A 15,304-nucleotide genomic window follows, 5' to 3' on the forward strand; every position below is an offset into this window, starting at 1 on the left:
ATATCCCCAGCACACCCTGAAGGAATACCTGAGGTCCCAGGAGAAGATTCCAGAGAAAGCCTGAAGCATTGATACCATATTTTCTTCCTCTTCAGATTTTCTTTACATTGCAGAAGAAGCCAGATTAACTTAGCTTCTACTGGTGGGTTGGAGTCCAATATGTGCCAGGTGGTTCAGGTTAGTGATGCAACACAAGGCAGACCCTTGTGTGGAAGGTCTCTGCTGGGCTCAGTGATGGCTTGGGAGAGGAGCTTCCCTGTACTATGACGTATTGTCTCTGAGGCGTCCCTTCTCTGAAGCCATGAAGCCAGAACTCTGCTCCCTTTCTATCTCTGTGGCTCCTCAGAGCCACCTAGCTCCTCCTCCCTGGGGTGGGGCAGGCAGCTGGGAGATGCTCATAGTTATCAGCCCAGAGAGGGCCCAGGGAGGTATAAAAACACTCACTTAACCATTTGACCCAGCTATCCCACTCCTCAGTCTATACCCAAAGGAATTAAAATCAGCATACCGTGGTAACGAAGCCACATCAATGTTTATAGCAGCTCAATTCACAATAGCTAAACTGTGGAACCCAACTAGATGCCCTTCAATAGATATATGAATGGATGAAGAAATTGCAGTATATATATATATATATACAATGGAATATTACTCAGCATTAAAAGAAAATAAAATTATGGCATTTTCAGGTAAATGGATGGAGTAGGAGAATATCATGCTAAGTGATGTTAGCCAATCCCCCAAAACCAAAGGCTGAATGTTCTCTCTGATAAGTGGATGCTGATCCATAATGGGGGGGGATGAGAGAAATGGAGGAACTTTGATTGAGCAAAGGGGAGTGTGGAGTGGGGAGGGGATAGTCAAAATGCACTTTACTGTCATATATACCTAATTAAACTTAATTAATTAATGAAAAACTTTAAAACACTAACTTGGCATCCAGTTTCCCCAGGCCTCCAGCGTGACTTCAGATGGCTCAAGCCTGACCTCCTCCATCTGAGACCTTCCCAAGGATTTTCTCTGTAGGGTTTGTTGGAGTGCTCTCAGAAGACTGGAGGGTTGAAACCTGGAAGAGAAAACCCTAATCACATCTGGGCCCTGCTCCACTTATTTTCCTCCACCTCCTCACCCTACTCTGCAGTTTTCTCCATCAGGATGCTTCATTCTTTGGTCCACATCTTCATGCACCTATACTGAGGACGGGCCAGCCTGGGGCCTCCCATGTGGCTATACCATGTGGAAATGATATTCTATCATCTGGTGAGAAGACTCCCAAATCTCCAGAGACCTAAACTGAGCCCAGCTCTGTTTTTGGCTACACCAGTGACTTGGTATCTGACCATGAACACCTAATCTCTGGATCGAATCTCTGGATCTTCCTTAGTCCCCCAATTTGCTAGTGTCTCAGTGGCTGTCTCAGATCTTGGCACCAATCCTATCTTGAACTTTGAGCAAGAGACTTCCATGTTGCGGCCTCAACATCATCACCTGTAGAATGAAGAGCTCAGCTAGATGACCGCAAAGCACAATGTCCTGTAAGTCTGTGAATGGATTCATCACAGATGCTGGGGTGTCCTGGAGGTTAGAGACCATCATTGCTAGATGATGGTGATGGACTAAGCTGTCCCTCAGGGAGCTTGGATGGATGGCTTCATCATCAGCACCAGCATGACATGGCTAAATGGGTGTAAATGGGGAACCAGACCAAGAGTGGGGACAGGAAGATTCCAAGAGGAACCATGGATTGGGCTTCATCATTCCTCTTCTTCCTGGTTGTAAAGGACTATACCTCTGGTTATCAGGATAATAGTGTGGACATTATAAATCAGAAAGCTAATTGCATTTGGCAAAACAGTCAAATTCCTCCCCAATGTAGAAGTTCATCTCTCTGGACTACTGTAGATAATGATAAGGAAAGGTGCTGGCTGGAGTTTTAAAGATACACTATAACAGGGCTCAGCTAAATTGCCCGATAGTGCCCATTTGCCCAGGCAGGGGGTCCCAGAGTAACAGGTGGGACAGGGGAGGTGCCACTGATGGAAGAGGACCTGCCCCTTTACTTCCGTCTCCCAGAAGGGTCCAATAGCTGATGTCCTAGCTATTGCCTCATAGATCGGGGTGCATCTAATTGATGGACTTTTCAGTCCACCCTAAATGGAACAGTTTCACGGGACCCTTCCAGCTCAGTATTCTGTAAGGATATTCCCTCCCTGCCTTCCCTCCCCATCCCAATTTCTCTCTTTCTTGCAGTTTCCTTATAAATGGAAACACCCGCTTATAACAAAGGTAACTTCTGTCTTTTGTCCTCCGTCCTTGAATAGTTGTGTTAGTTAGCTTTGGTTTTCTATGACCAATGTACTTGACGACAGTAATTGGAGGAAGAAAAGTTCATTTGGCCTCATGAATTCAGAGGTTCAGTTCATGGTTGGCTGTTTCCATTGCTCTGGGCTTGAATTAGGCAGACCTTCATGGTGGGAGGGCATGGTAGAGGACATCTGCTTAGCTTGCGGCAGCCAGGAAGCAGGGGGGGGGAGTCTGAGGAGAAGATAAACTCTTCCGGGGCATGCCCCTAGTGACCTGCTTTCTCTGACTAGGTCTCACGTCCCTGTAGTCCATTCAGCCATTAATAGATGGATGGACAAATCCACTAATGACATCAGAGCCCTCATGATCTAAACATTTCCCCAAAGCACCACCTCTGGGCACATGAAATTTTGGAGGACATTCCAGATCCAAAACAGAACAGTAGTCACTGGGTAAAATATAAATTACAAAAGAAATGGAGGGTGTTGACTATTTGTTTTGGAAATTTAAACCCTCACTATCAGGATCTGGTGTCTTGTGGGTGTGAGAGCTTCAGGTGGTCAACCAGATGCATCATGGATGTGTGGTGGGAAGAGGAGGGATAAGGGACCAAAGGGATACATTTTAGTAGCTTCAGAGAGATCAAGGGATCATGAATAAAATCAGGGAATATTTATTTAAAGCAGACCACACCAACCCATCCTCAAATCAGAGACTCACTTGCAGAGCAGGTATCCCTGTTGTCTCAGAACCCCTGAGTTCAGAATCCTCCCTCTTCCTGTCTAAGGGAGTGGGGTGCTGCTAACATCATCTGCTGGTGACTTTTTCATGGACAGAATTCAGAAAAACAGGTGTTTTCAGCTCTAACGAACTCTGACAGAGTTGGAACATTGACACATAGTACAAACCCTTTCTTTAAAAAACACAATTTAGCAAATATAATATTAAACAAAAAGGGAGAAAATGCCAATTTTGAAAATAATTATAAATAAAACTGTAAACAGATATGGTAGCTGGTGAAATTATGGATATTTTAAAATTTTCTTTGTTGTTTTCCTTTTTCTATAATGCCTATTCTTTTTTAATCATAACATTTTAATATTACAATTTGCTGAATTCAGAATACCGAGGCAGCTTTTTTTTTTCCTCCTGAGAATTACTGAAGGATTTATTTGATCTGCTCATTAGGTCTTCATCTTTGACCTAGAGGACATACCTGACCCTACTGAAATATTAAGGAGTCTGGTGTTAGAGACCTAGACACAGGACCAACCTGGCTTCCTTTGTAAGGTCCCTAAATGCTTAGAAAGTCAGATATTTAACAATATCTACTGCTTTGGGGAAAGTTGGGAATAAGGCCAGTCTCATCCCAGTGTGGGAGTGAAATCTTTGAACAAAAATTTAAACAAAATACCAAATGTGATTATGGGGCTGCTTACCACCGGTCCAGTGGACCTGATTCAGAATGGAATGGTGACTCCATTCCTTAGGCTGAAGGGAGCTCCCAGGACACCAGAACACCAGCACATAGCCAAGTACAAGTCTAAAACGCCCTCTTAAAGGCCACTGAAATGTTAGGCACTTTTTAAATTATCCACATGTAAAAACTAACTTGCACAGATCATGGGCCCATTTGGGGTTCATAGAAAGGGCTTCTTGGAGTAAGAATCCAAGGAATATTAGAGAAAAATTATTCAATGATACTTATTGAAACCTGGAAAGGAAGATTACTCAGGACATCAAGGTAAGTGTAGGGACCCCTGCAGTGGGGTCCTGCACTGGGGGAAACTGAGTACGCTTAACTCCAAATACCACATGGGCATTGGGAATTTATAGCCAAGAGCTGGTGTGTCAGTGGATGGAAAATGACTAGGAGGAAACATCTGGGGTAAGGGGAATTCTGGCTAAACTGACCTAATAGGAGGATTCTTGTAGATGGGCCAGGGTGGTCATTTGGGAGATGGTAGAAGACAAGGAACCTGATCAGATAGGGAGGAGGGTGAGATAGTGAGGACTGGCATTTTATTTTATATTTTGGTTTGCTAAAACTGCATTTTATATGAGGAAGTGCACAGATGGACCTAGGAGAAGGGTCAGGAGCTTAACCAAAGTTTGGCCAAGCAAAGCACTTTTACCAGGGGAAGCCTTGACGACTGTCTTCATAAAATATTACAACAGATCCTCAACAGTAGTGAAGGGTGGCAATCTTTGAACTAGCTCTTTCAAGTTAAAAATGACCATTGTATTTACAAACTTTTCTGAGAAATGAAGAAAATGTTTTTTTTTTTTTTTTTTTTTTTTTTTTTTTATAGATGAGAAGAGACTTGGCCAGAATCCATAGCGTGACAGACTAGAACTGGGACCTCAACACATAACTCTCTTACCAGCACTCTGTGTCCTCTAGAACTGGGTCAAGGTGAAAAGAATATTTACCCACAGGGTCATTTAGATATCCTGGATCTGAACCCCAGCTTCTGATATAGCTCATCCATCTGGAAAACTTGATAATAGACTTCTACTTTCTATTACCTCCCACCCTCATGTATCTCTTTCCTTTCAAATATATACATGAAGAGAGAGAGAGAGAGAGAGAGAGAGAGAGAGAGAGAGAGAGAGAGACCCACCTTCTATGCTGATTAAATTTACCATTTAACTCAGTTGTGAAATATCAAGATAGGATCAGGATGGGAAAAAGTAGAAGAGAGAAAGACACAAAGGAAAGAAATTTAAGTAGCCTATTTTTAAAAGGAAGAGGGGGGAAATGGTCTGTATCAGTGTCCATCTTCTCAAGGAGTCACAAAAGAAACACAGGGTGTCTCCCAGACCTGCCGCATCAGATCTGAGGACAACAGCCTTACAGAGACAGGTTCAGCCAGCCCCCGCAGTGGCACAGCCACATCCCTGTAACGAATTCCATATTGCACATGCCTCCTAGCACTTCTGCTCTCCTGACAGCTGGTTTCTGCAACTGGTCTCAAGGCTATAGATGTCCTGTAGAAACCTCCTCCACTCACTTGTGAATTCCTATGCCCTTCATGCTCAGCCTAGTGGAAAAACACATTTCCTCCAAGTTCCCTAAAATTAATTAATTAATCATCTCATTGTTGCATTTTAATTAAACACCCACAAGTGTATGAGAGGTCCCTCCATATACACTATATAGATGTTGCCTTCCAGAAGCATTTGTGGGGCTCCAATGCAGCATAAATGAGGAGAAACCTTTAGTTAGAAAAAAAATTGCTCTGTATATTTGAATTGCAAACCTTGTGGCTCACTGTACAGGGCTCATCTAGGGTTTCAAACAATTGCTGTGGCATCTTTGTCAGGCATTGAGTCAGCCAGGGTCACATAAATTTCCCAGAGTTCCTTTGCCTGAGTGTTTCCAGTTAGAGTGGGGGAGGGGAGTCATTTTGCTTGAGACTTAAGGGCACAGGTGAAGCCTCAGCCCTGTTATTCTTCACTCTTAAAGGGTCGCAGCAGGTGCTTTTGCAGCTCAGCCCATTGCCGCTCACCACTTTCCCCTGGAAACTTCTTCAGCCTGTGTGTCCCAGGCCAGGCCTGTGCTTAGTTCTGAGACAGGACACCAGTTCCTCCTTCAGGACAGAGAGAACAGAGCTGAGCTCCATTCTTCCGGAGGGTTCCGAGGGTTCCGCTTGTCCTTGCCTCCTCCCATTTGACATCTTCCCACTTGACATCTATCCTCCCCTCCCTGCTGCCTTCCCAGGAGACCTTTATCTCCAGCACCAGAGGCCAAGATAGCCTCACAGAAACCATTCAACCAGCCCCCTCGATTGCAGAGTCAAGTCCCTGAAACTAATTCTGCACTTCCCACTGGTTCTGCTTCTCTGATTGAACCCTTGCTGATACAATGTCCTTGTGGCACATCCCAGTGCCACAAACTCCCCCAAAATCTCTGGAGAAAAAAAGGAAGAGAAGTTGTCTTGTAAGGAGAGATTAGAATGTGTAGGGGATCAGGGCTTTCCATTTTCTTCCTATCCCTTCCTACCCCCACCCTATAAAGCTGTAGGAAGACAGAAGAGCTGGAGATTAGGCAACTATGCTTCATTTTGTTTGGAATCTAAGTGGGGAGAGACTTTAGGGAAGGCTAGGGAGGTAACAAATCTTTGTAGATGAGGGACTGAATATACAAATCAATAATAGCCAGATCATGAGTGAAAATACAACTCTGGCCCACAATTGGCAGCAACCCATCCAGAAAAATAAAACATTATCTATAGGAGCCATCCCAGGAAATCAGCCTGCTATTTGGAAGTCAGACAGTCTTTCAGAAGGTCAGACTACTATTTCTAGCAATTGGGACCAGGAACAAAAATAATAACTCCTCTAAGATAGCCAACTTTCTGTTACTATATCAAAATACCTGAGATAATTGTCCTATAGAGAAAGGATTATTTTGGCTTTCAGGTTTGGAGGTCCCATTTCATGATCTATCTATTGACCCCATTAGTTTGGGGCCTATGGTGAGGTAGCAGGTAGCACATGGCAGAAAATAACTGCTTATTTCATGTTCAGGAAGCAAAGGAGAGTGCTGGGGGACCAGGGTCTCACCATCCTCCTCAAGGACACATCCCCAATCACCTAAAGACCTCCCATTAGGTCCCACCTCATAAAGCTTCCACTACTTTCTAAAAAGCACCTTCTCTGGGACTAAGCCTTTAATATATGGGGCCTTTGGGGTATATTGAAGATCCAAACTACAGTATCATGTAACAATTGACCTCAAGTGGCCAGAACTTAATTATTAATTGACCTCTTTCCTAATTTTTGTCTCTGCTTCTATTTTTGGACCAACCAAATGAGTCAAATATGAACCCTTCACGGATGGCATAGCATGCCTACTTCTAGTTACACCACCTACAGCTTCCCATGCAAATAGCCTCCCAGGGCACACCTGCAGTCTTCCTTTTTTTTTTTTCCAATAAGGCTTTTCCCACTCTTTTTTCTGCTTTTGAGTTTCTGCAAAAACACAAATGACACTGACTGGCTCCCTTGCTTTGGTGAGCTCTAAATACGTATCCTTTCCTGTTCCCATGTGGCTGGTCTCCACTGAGGTCCATATAAGGGAGGCCTCTGGCACCATGTAGCAGCCTTAAGATCAGGTGTTGGGAGGGCGTGCCTATGCTGAGGAGTGCTGGAGATAGTTCCCTGGTGTCCCATGGCTTTGTCATAGTCCAGGAGGTGGAGATGCAAGATGACAAGGCAGGATGACTCTTTCGTTTGAATTTCAGGTAAACAATGAATAATTTCAAGCATGAACATGTCACAGGCAGTATTTGGGACATACTAATGCCAAAAAATGTATTTATTATTTCTGTGGAATTGGAATGTAGCTAAGCCTCTTTATTTTTATTGGTAAAGCCTGGTCATCCTACAAAGAGGGCGATTAAAAGTTCTCCTGTCCCATTCCCATACTGGAAACAAAAAGTGAAGAGGGGGAGAAGGAATGTAGGAGGACTCCCAGGGGATTCAGAGAGAGGAAGGGACACCATATCAGAGGTGACATGGATAGCCCTCCCAGGGACTGGGTGAGGACACAGATGTATCAACAGATTGCCAGGGTAGAAGGGACCTGTCCAAGAACCACTGGAGAAATGACTGTCTCTTTAGACAGCAGTCTAAGGCCCAGGCTTATGTGGGTCTGCATGCCTGTTCCCCATGAATGCTACACTACCTTAGCATTAGCACCATTTGCCACCCTGTTCAAGATTGACATCAACTCCAGAAGGAAGGAAAGCGAATGGGAGAAATGTACTGAAAACCACTGAGCGGTCAACCTGTAATGAAATTTTAAAACTTCTAGGGGGATCATGTCAACACTGCTGAATGTGACTAGTTTTACCTACCAATGACTGGGTTCATTTTCTGCCTCTGTAAATGAACACTCAATATTTTAAAAAAATAATATATATATATATATATATATATATATATATATACACACACACACACACACACACACACACACACACACACATATATATATATATATATATATATATATATAATGATCAGAAATTAATATTTTTACATATGAATTTATTGAGGTTTTCCATCTGGAAAGCAGTATGGAGATTCCTTGAAAAACTTGGAATGAAACCACCATTTCACCCAACTATCTCATTCCTCAGTTTATACCCAAAGGACTTAAAAACAGCATACTACAGTAACACAGCCACATCAATTTTTATAGCAGCACAATTCACAATAGCTAAATTGAGGAGCCAACCTAGATGTCCTTCAACAGATGAATAGATAAAGAAACTGGTATATATACACAATAGAATATTACTCAGCATTAAAAGAGTATAAAATCATGGCATTTCGAGGTATATTATGCTAATATTATGCTAAGTGAATATTATGCTAAGTGAAGCAAGCCAATCCCCAGAAACCAAAGGCTGAATGTTTTCTCTGATGCGTAATGCTGATCCATGATGGGGGTGGGGTGCAGAGCATGGGAGGAATGGAGGAACTTTGGATTGGGCAAAAGGGAGGGAGTGGAAGCGAAGGGAAGGGAGGGGGTACAGGGGTAGGAAAGATGGTGGAGTGAGATGGACATCATTACCTTAAGTACATGTATGGCTGTGACTCTAATTTGTGTACAACCAGAGATGTGAAAAATTGTCCTCTATATGTGTAATATGAACTTAAATGCATTCTTCTGTCATGTATAACAAATTAGAATGAATGAATAAATAAATAAATAAATAAATAAAACTGATTCTATTCATTTTTTTCATGTATTCTACATTGAATCAGAAAATGTCCCTCTTTAATCCATTAAATATGTTGGCCTTAAAAAAATTTATTGAGATTTAAAAAAAATCATAGCCACCATATGCCTGAGTTTTTGATCTTTTTAAGTACATGCTTCAGAGAGATATGACACCTTTTGAAAATTAAACTCTTCCCAGCCCATCCCCTCACCTTGACTTTCCTATCTGGCAATTTTCCAAGGAGTCATTTTCTGCAGAGAGATAAGTTGAACATCACTTTATTTGGTCTATTTTTAAAAAATAATAGTGATTTTTTTCTCTTTCTAACCATCAATCTATATTACGTTATTGAATGCACTTTTCAACCTTCAAGTTTACCCCCAGCCCTTTAATGTTGATGTGCTACCTGGAGTCTTTACTTACACTCACACTCTTAATTCTTGCTGTGTTTTTCTTCTTATTTCTAGGCAGAAAAGATGGGGACAGTGGTGACAACAGCAACCCCTGATTGAGGGCTGGCTGGGTCATAGTTACTTTCATACATATATCACCATCTGGGGGATAACCCTATACAAAAGGTATCCTCATCTCCTCTTACAAATGAGAGAAGTGACGCTCAGAGAGGTAATGTGACTTGCTCGAGGTAACACAGACAGTAAGTGGTGAAGTGTGATTTAAACTCAGACTTATCCTAGAGTATATATATATTTACATTCTGACTTACTGCTTAGCTACCATGGTTCCCTAATTCACAGGAAATTTTTGTGCCTTTGGTTGGCTCTAATTATAGCCTTCCTAAGGAGGAATGTATTGGGTTCTTCTCCTGGTATGGAAGGTACCTCCACCCTAAAGTGTCATTATTAATAAACTTACACATAGTGCCTGCTGTGTGTCAGACACTGGTCTAAGCAATTTACAAATATTAACTTATTTAATCTTTCCAAAAACCTCACAGGTTAAGATGCCATCATAATTCCTCTCATTTTACACATACAGAAAATTAAAGCACAAAGAAGTTAAGAGACTCACCCAAGATCACACAACCATTACATTCTGCAAAGTCAGGTTTCACACTTATAACCATGCACACAGGTCTCTTTCCTTCAAAGATTTGAACTTCCCATCCTAGCCCATCTCCTACTTCCTGTTCAGTGATGAGAGGGTGATGGGGTCAAGGATCCAGAGTTTTCCCAAAGGAAGGCCCTGAAAAACAATAAGTCTTTATAAAGTTCATCATGAGGGGAAAGCTAACATGGTCCATCTATAGCTCCTGGCCACTGAGTTCTTTCTCAAAAACAATGATCACGGCCTCTAGGAGGATCCTTCTTTTGAGATTGAAAACCAAATTCACAAGAGTCTTTTTTTTTTGTATTAGGATTGAACCCAGGTGCAACTAACCACAGAGCTATGGCCCCACTCACCCCTTTTGTTTTTTACTTTGAAAGAGGGTCTCAATAAATTGCTGAGGTTGGCATTCAACTTGTGATCCTGCTCAACCTCCAGAGTCACTGGGGTTAAAGGCACCTGCCACCATGTCCACCATGATTCCTGATAGCTTCCTTCTCACCTCACTTCCTCTGATCTCAGCTATGTGCATGGATCTGACTGTGCAAGAGAGAAGCCATCAGGTGGGAAGAATTCTGTCCTGGAGAAGCAATGTGGCTGCCCCAACATCAGAAGTCACAGAAAACCAGATAAAAGATCTCCACCTCTTTGAGTCACTTAGTTTTGACAAGATGCTGGACCTCCCTCCTTTTAGAGGTTGTTGTGTGATAAAAAGCAGAGACCTGGAGCTGTCCTTCACACCTTGCCCTGGTTATTCTCCAACTGGGTCAGGGACTTGAGGGAACCAAGGGCATATTGGAAGACCACGGAGGGACAGGAAGGGAAACCCAGTGGAAAAGGTCCTCTCCCCTACAGCTCTTCAAAGGGATGTCCCAATAATGCACAGTAATCTGCAGTTAGCAGAGCTCTGCCATTACTACTCAATAGATCTTCAACAATCTCCTTAACTTAATGAGCTGTCAGTTTCTATATCTAAAGATGAGGATTGATAATGGCAACTACCATCCAGGATTGTTTGGGGGGGATTAAATGTCACAGTGTATGTAAAAGTTCGGGCATACGATAACAGCTCAAGAAATGTTAACCAATATACAGCAAGATATGCCTGTGCCTGCAAAGCTGAATTGACCATCAGGGTCTGCAACCACCAACCATCAGTTCTTAATCTTGTCTGAGGAATTTTGAGCAAGTTGTACATAATAGTAGGCAGGAGTTTATTTGAAGGGAAAGGAAAAGGGATAAAGGGACACTCAAGGGAGAAAGGGAGAGAGTATTTCCTCTCAAAGAGAGGAATAGTGTGTCTCTCTGATAGGTCAGTTTTTTGGGGGGTCTCAGGGAAGTTTCCAGAGACTCCCTCCCAGGAGCACCATGTAATTTTTGACTGACAGCAGGATCGAGTCAGACCTTCAAGTTCCCATTGCATAGGGTCTCATTTCATGAAGGGGAGATTTTGTAAGATCTGCTGAAAACTCAAGGCAACCCTGAGTCAGCTGGGCCCAGGCTGACTTGTTCTAATTGGAACTTGTCCTGGAATCTGGTCTGTGTAAAGGTCACAAAAGTCTCCCTTTAGAGTACTTTCTGTTCTTCTAACTGTCTTGGAAGAGTGTTTGGTCTGCATTTTTCCTGCAGATAACAGATTGTTTGCTGAGGAAGGCAGCATATCCTATTGAGTTAAGTCAGCTAGGGTCGAGAGTGGTGTCAAGTAAACTGTTTTTTACAAAAAAAAAGCATGTGTGTGTGTGGGGGGGGGTCAGCACAGTAGGCCCAGTGCCGTGACATGTGACTAAATTAGTCAGGGTCACTCCAGGTGAATTGGGCTGGCACGAAATAATCACTCAGGGACAGAAAGTACCTTTTTATTGGGGTTTAGCCATGGCTCCTCTGCCCCAGCTCCCACAAGGGAGTCAAGGGAAGCTGGCAAAAGAGAGAGCGAGCACACCTGAAGCCCTATTTATTGAGGGGAAAGACACTCGAGAAAGTTCCACCCAAATGAAGAAAGAGATTGGATTTGGGGGGGGTGTAGTCCAGTCTCATTGTGTGACGCCCACTCCCAGAGCTTTATTCCCCTGTGGAGTGAGGTGAGATCCACCTGTTTCTGCATGCAGGAAACCAGTCTCACACCTCCATTGCTCAAAGGTAAGGGTCCATGCTCACCCTTTTGTGGCAGCTCCCGACAGCCCAGTCTATGAAATTATCCATTAACCTGATGTTCCCATTGCTCATGTCTGTCTGCGATCTATCATTAACTACTATGATAACATCATTCTGAAAATATAAGGAAAAGAACCAAACTCGGTCTCATATTTCACAACATGCATCTGACACCGAGTGTGGTGGGGTTTTGCTCATCCAGCTAGCAATCTAGGCTGCAATAGCGGAATTTAATTCTGACACCGTCTACTGGGAGACATCATTAGATCCCACAGGTGGATGGCTCAGTTCCCCAAACTTGTCACTCCACCCCCAATCCAGATGCCAATCACCAGTCCCAGTTTGTTTCACCTGTGCTTCTGACCCAGAGTTCCCAGAGCTTGGGGAAATACTTAGTCACATTCACTGGCTTATTATAAAAGATATTACAAAGGATACAAATGAAGTAATGAACAGCGTGATGATTGGGGGAGGGGACACGGAGCTTCCAGACTCTCCTGGGGGCAGCCTCTAGCTTTCATGGGTTCAGCCATTCAGAAGCTCTCCTCTCTCTCTCTCTCTCCCTCTCTCTCTCTCTCTCTTTAAGGAGGGGGTTTCATTACATAGACATGACTGGCAAAATTATTGACCATTAGTGGGGTCAAACTAATCCTCACCCTTCTTTTCTTCCCAGAGTTGGGGGCTGGGGCTAAAAAGTCCCAACCTTCTAACCCTGCCTTGGTCTTTCTGGTAACCAGCCCCCATCCTATAGCTAAACTAGGGGCTGCCAGCTACCAGCCAACTTGATAGCATACCCCCCCAAAAAAAAATTAAAAAAAAAGAAAGAAAAGAAGAAGAATAATTATCACTTTGAACTTGCAAGCATTTAGGAGTTATATGCTGGGAAATGAGGATGAGGACCAACTCTGTATTTCACCATGTTACAGTAGACCCCAGTTTAACCACAACGTGCCCTTTACAGGAGACCCATTATAACCTATGATTTGAATGCAATATTTCCTATTTAATGGATTGAAAAAAGATCTGAGCAGGCAAATTACTTACCCAAACCTTGTCACTAATAGAAGTACAAAGTGGGACTCAAATCCTGATTTTCTGCCTGCCAACGTCATGCTCATTACATTATTAAGAGAGTTAGCAGCAATCCTCTCCTCACCCTTAGCATAACACTCTCTCTCTCTCTCTCTCTCTCTCTCTCTCTCTCTCTCTCTCTCTCTCTCATATTCCAATTTTGTCTTACTCTTGAGCTCTAGAATACCAGCCCATACCATTTGATAATTGACTTTCAAGATCACTCAGACTAGTCGAACAATATTGGGGAGCTGAGAATAGCCAGGCAGTTCATGAAGCCAGCAGCCTTGGGGGCTTTCATCAGCCATGTCTTTGTTGCAGAGACAAAAACTCTAACACTCAGTTGAAAAATCCAGTGGGTGATGGCTGAGCCCCAGCTCAGTGTGAAAATCCTTACTCTGATCCTCATTATCATATTCTCACAAGTGGCATCAATCCACTAAAAATAAGAAAGTTATTTCCCAAGATTAATAAAAAGAAAGAAAGAGGGTGGGTGTGTGGAGGATTCAGCACTGGGCTAGGGCAGGGGGAAACAGAAGAAGGCAGACATTAAAATAGCAGTAAATGGACACGATGTAATTTCAAACAGTCGATAATGTCACACTGCAAGGTTGGTAATTCTGCTTAGATAATTGCTCTTCCCAAGATTACTGTCTTTACCAGAGAAAGAAATGATTGTTGTGTGTGAGAAATCTCGCTGTCTCCTGCTTCATGAGAAGTGGCAGTGACTAATGAGAGACCAGGCTTTTGATTTGCAAATATTCCATCCATGCACAGGAACTTTCAGTTGTAGAGAGACAGCTTTTATAGAAGAATCCTTGGGATGATTCAGCCTTTGGTGTCACCTTTTATTTTCGAGGAAATTTCGGTGGCACCATGGAGCTAGATTCCATAAATCTAGGTTTAAAACCAAGGTCTCGGGTTGCTTAGCTTCTGCTGCATCTCCAGAGAAAATCTCCAAATGTTTGTTAACTGCAAAAGAAGATGATTTGATTAGTTAAACTCCTGGATCCTTTGCAGTACTCCAAGATCCATCCTGGGAATCTCCTTAAATGCTTCATAGGGTTGAGAACAATACAGTAAGCACAATAATGATCTCCCCCAAATGTCCTTGTCTAGTCCCTGAAACCTATACTGCATGGGGCCAATGTCACCACAAGGGTCCTTAAAAGATAGAAGTGCCAGAGGAGGAGACATGACAAAGGAGCAGAGGTTGGATGAAGGAAAATGATTGTTCACTTTGATGAGCCAAGGAGTGTCGAATCCTCTAGAAGCTGGGAAAAGAAAATGAATTTTCCTCCATTTTTCCATCTAACCATCCCTGCCAACAGTTTGATTCTAGCACACAGCCATTTTGGACTGCTAACCTCAAGAATTGCAAGATAGTAATTTTATGTTGTTTGTTTGGAAGTTTGTTATAGCAACAATAGGAAACTGCTACCACCAGGAAGGTTCAGGCCCTGGTATCTCTTGCCCTGATACCAGCATCAAGGCATCTGCTGAGGCTAATACCCAGGGATCCATTTGTCTAATTTTCACTAACCTGGAAGATCATGACTACCTCATTGGATCAACAAAGAGAAAGGCCAGTGATTACCTTTATGGTCACTCTAGACAACTAATGTGTATAATTTAGGGACCGTATATGCATTTTCCAGCTATTAAGTACATAGACCACCTAGCATTAACAAATGAGCTTCTATTTATTGAGTGCTTATGATTTGCTAGACATGTAATACTTCATTACAGATGAAGAAATGGGCCTAGCAAAGCTGAGTGTTATCATGAGCTGTGGGGACTCTGTACAGGCCTATGTCAATCCAGGCCCCAAGCCATTTTCCAGAGTTTATTTCCCAGCTTCCAGATTCCTTATGCACCATAGTATCCAGTAAAAGGACCAGAATCTCACATGGGACAGTGTTTCCCAACTTTGGTGGGTATCAGAATCATGTCAAGAGCTTGTTAAAATGGATTCC

Source organism: Urocitellus parryii, unplaced genomic scaffold, assembly GCF_045843805.1.
Source record: "Urocitellus parryii isolate mUroPar1 unplaced genomic scaffold, mUroPar1.hap1 Scaffold_86, whole genome shotgun sequence".
In the NCBI taxonomy this organism is placed as follows: Eukaryota; Metazoa; Chordata; class Mammalia; order Rodentia; family Sciuridae; genus Urocitellus; species Urocitellus parryii.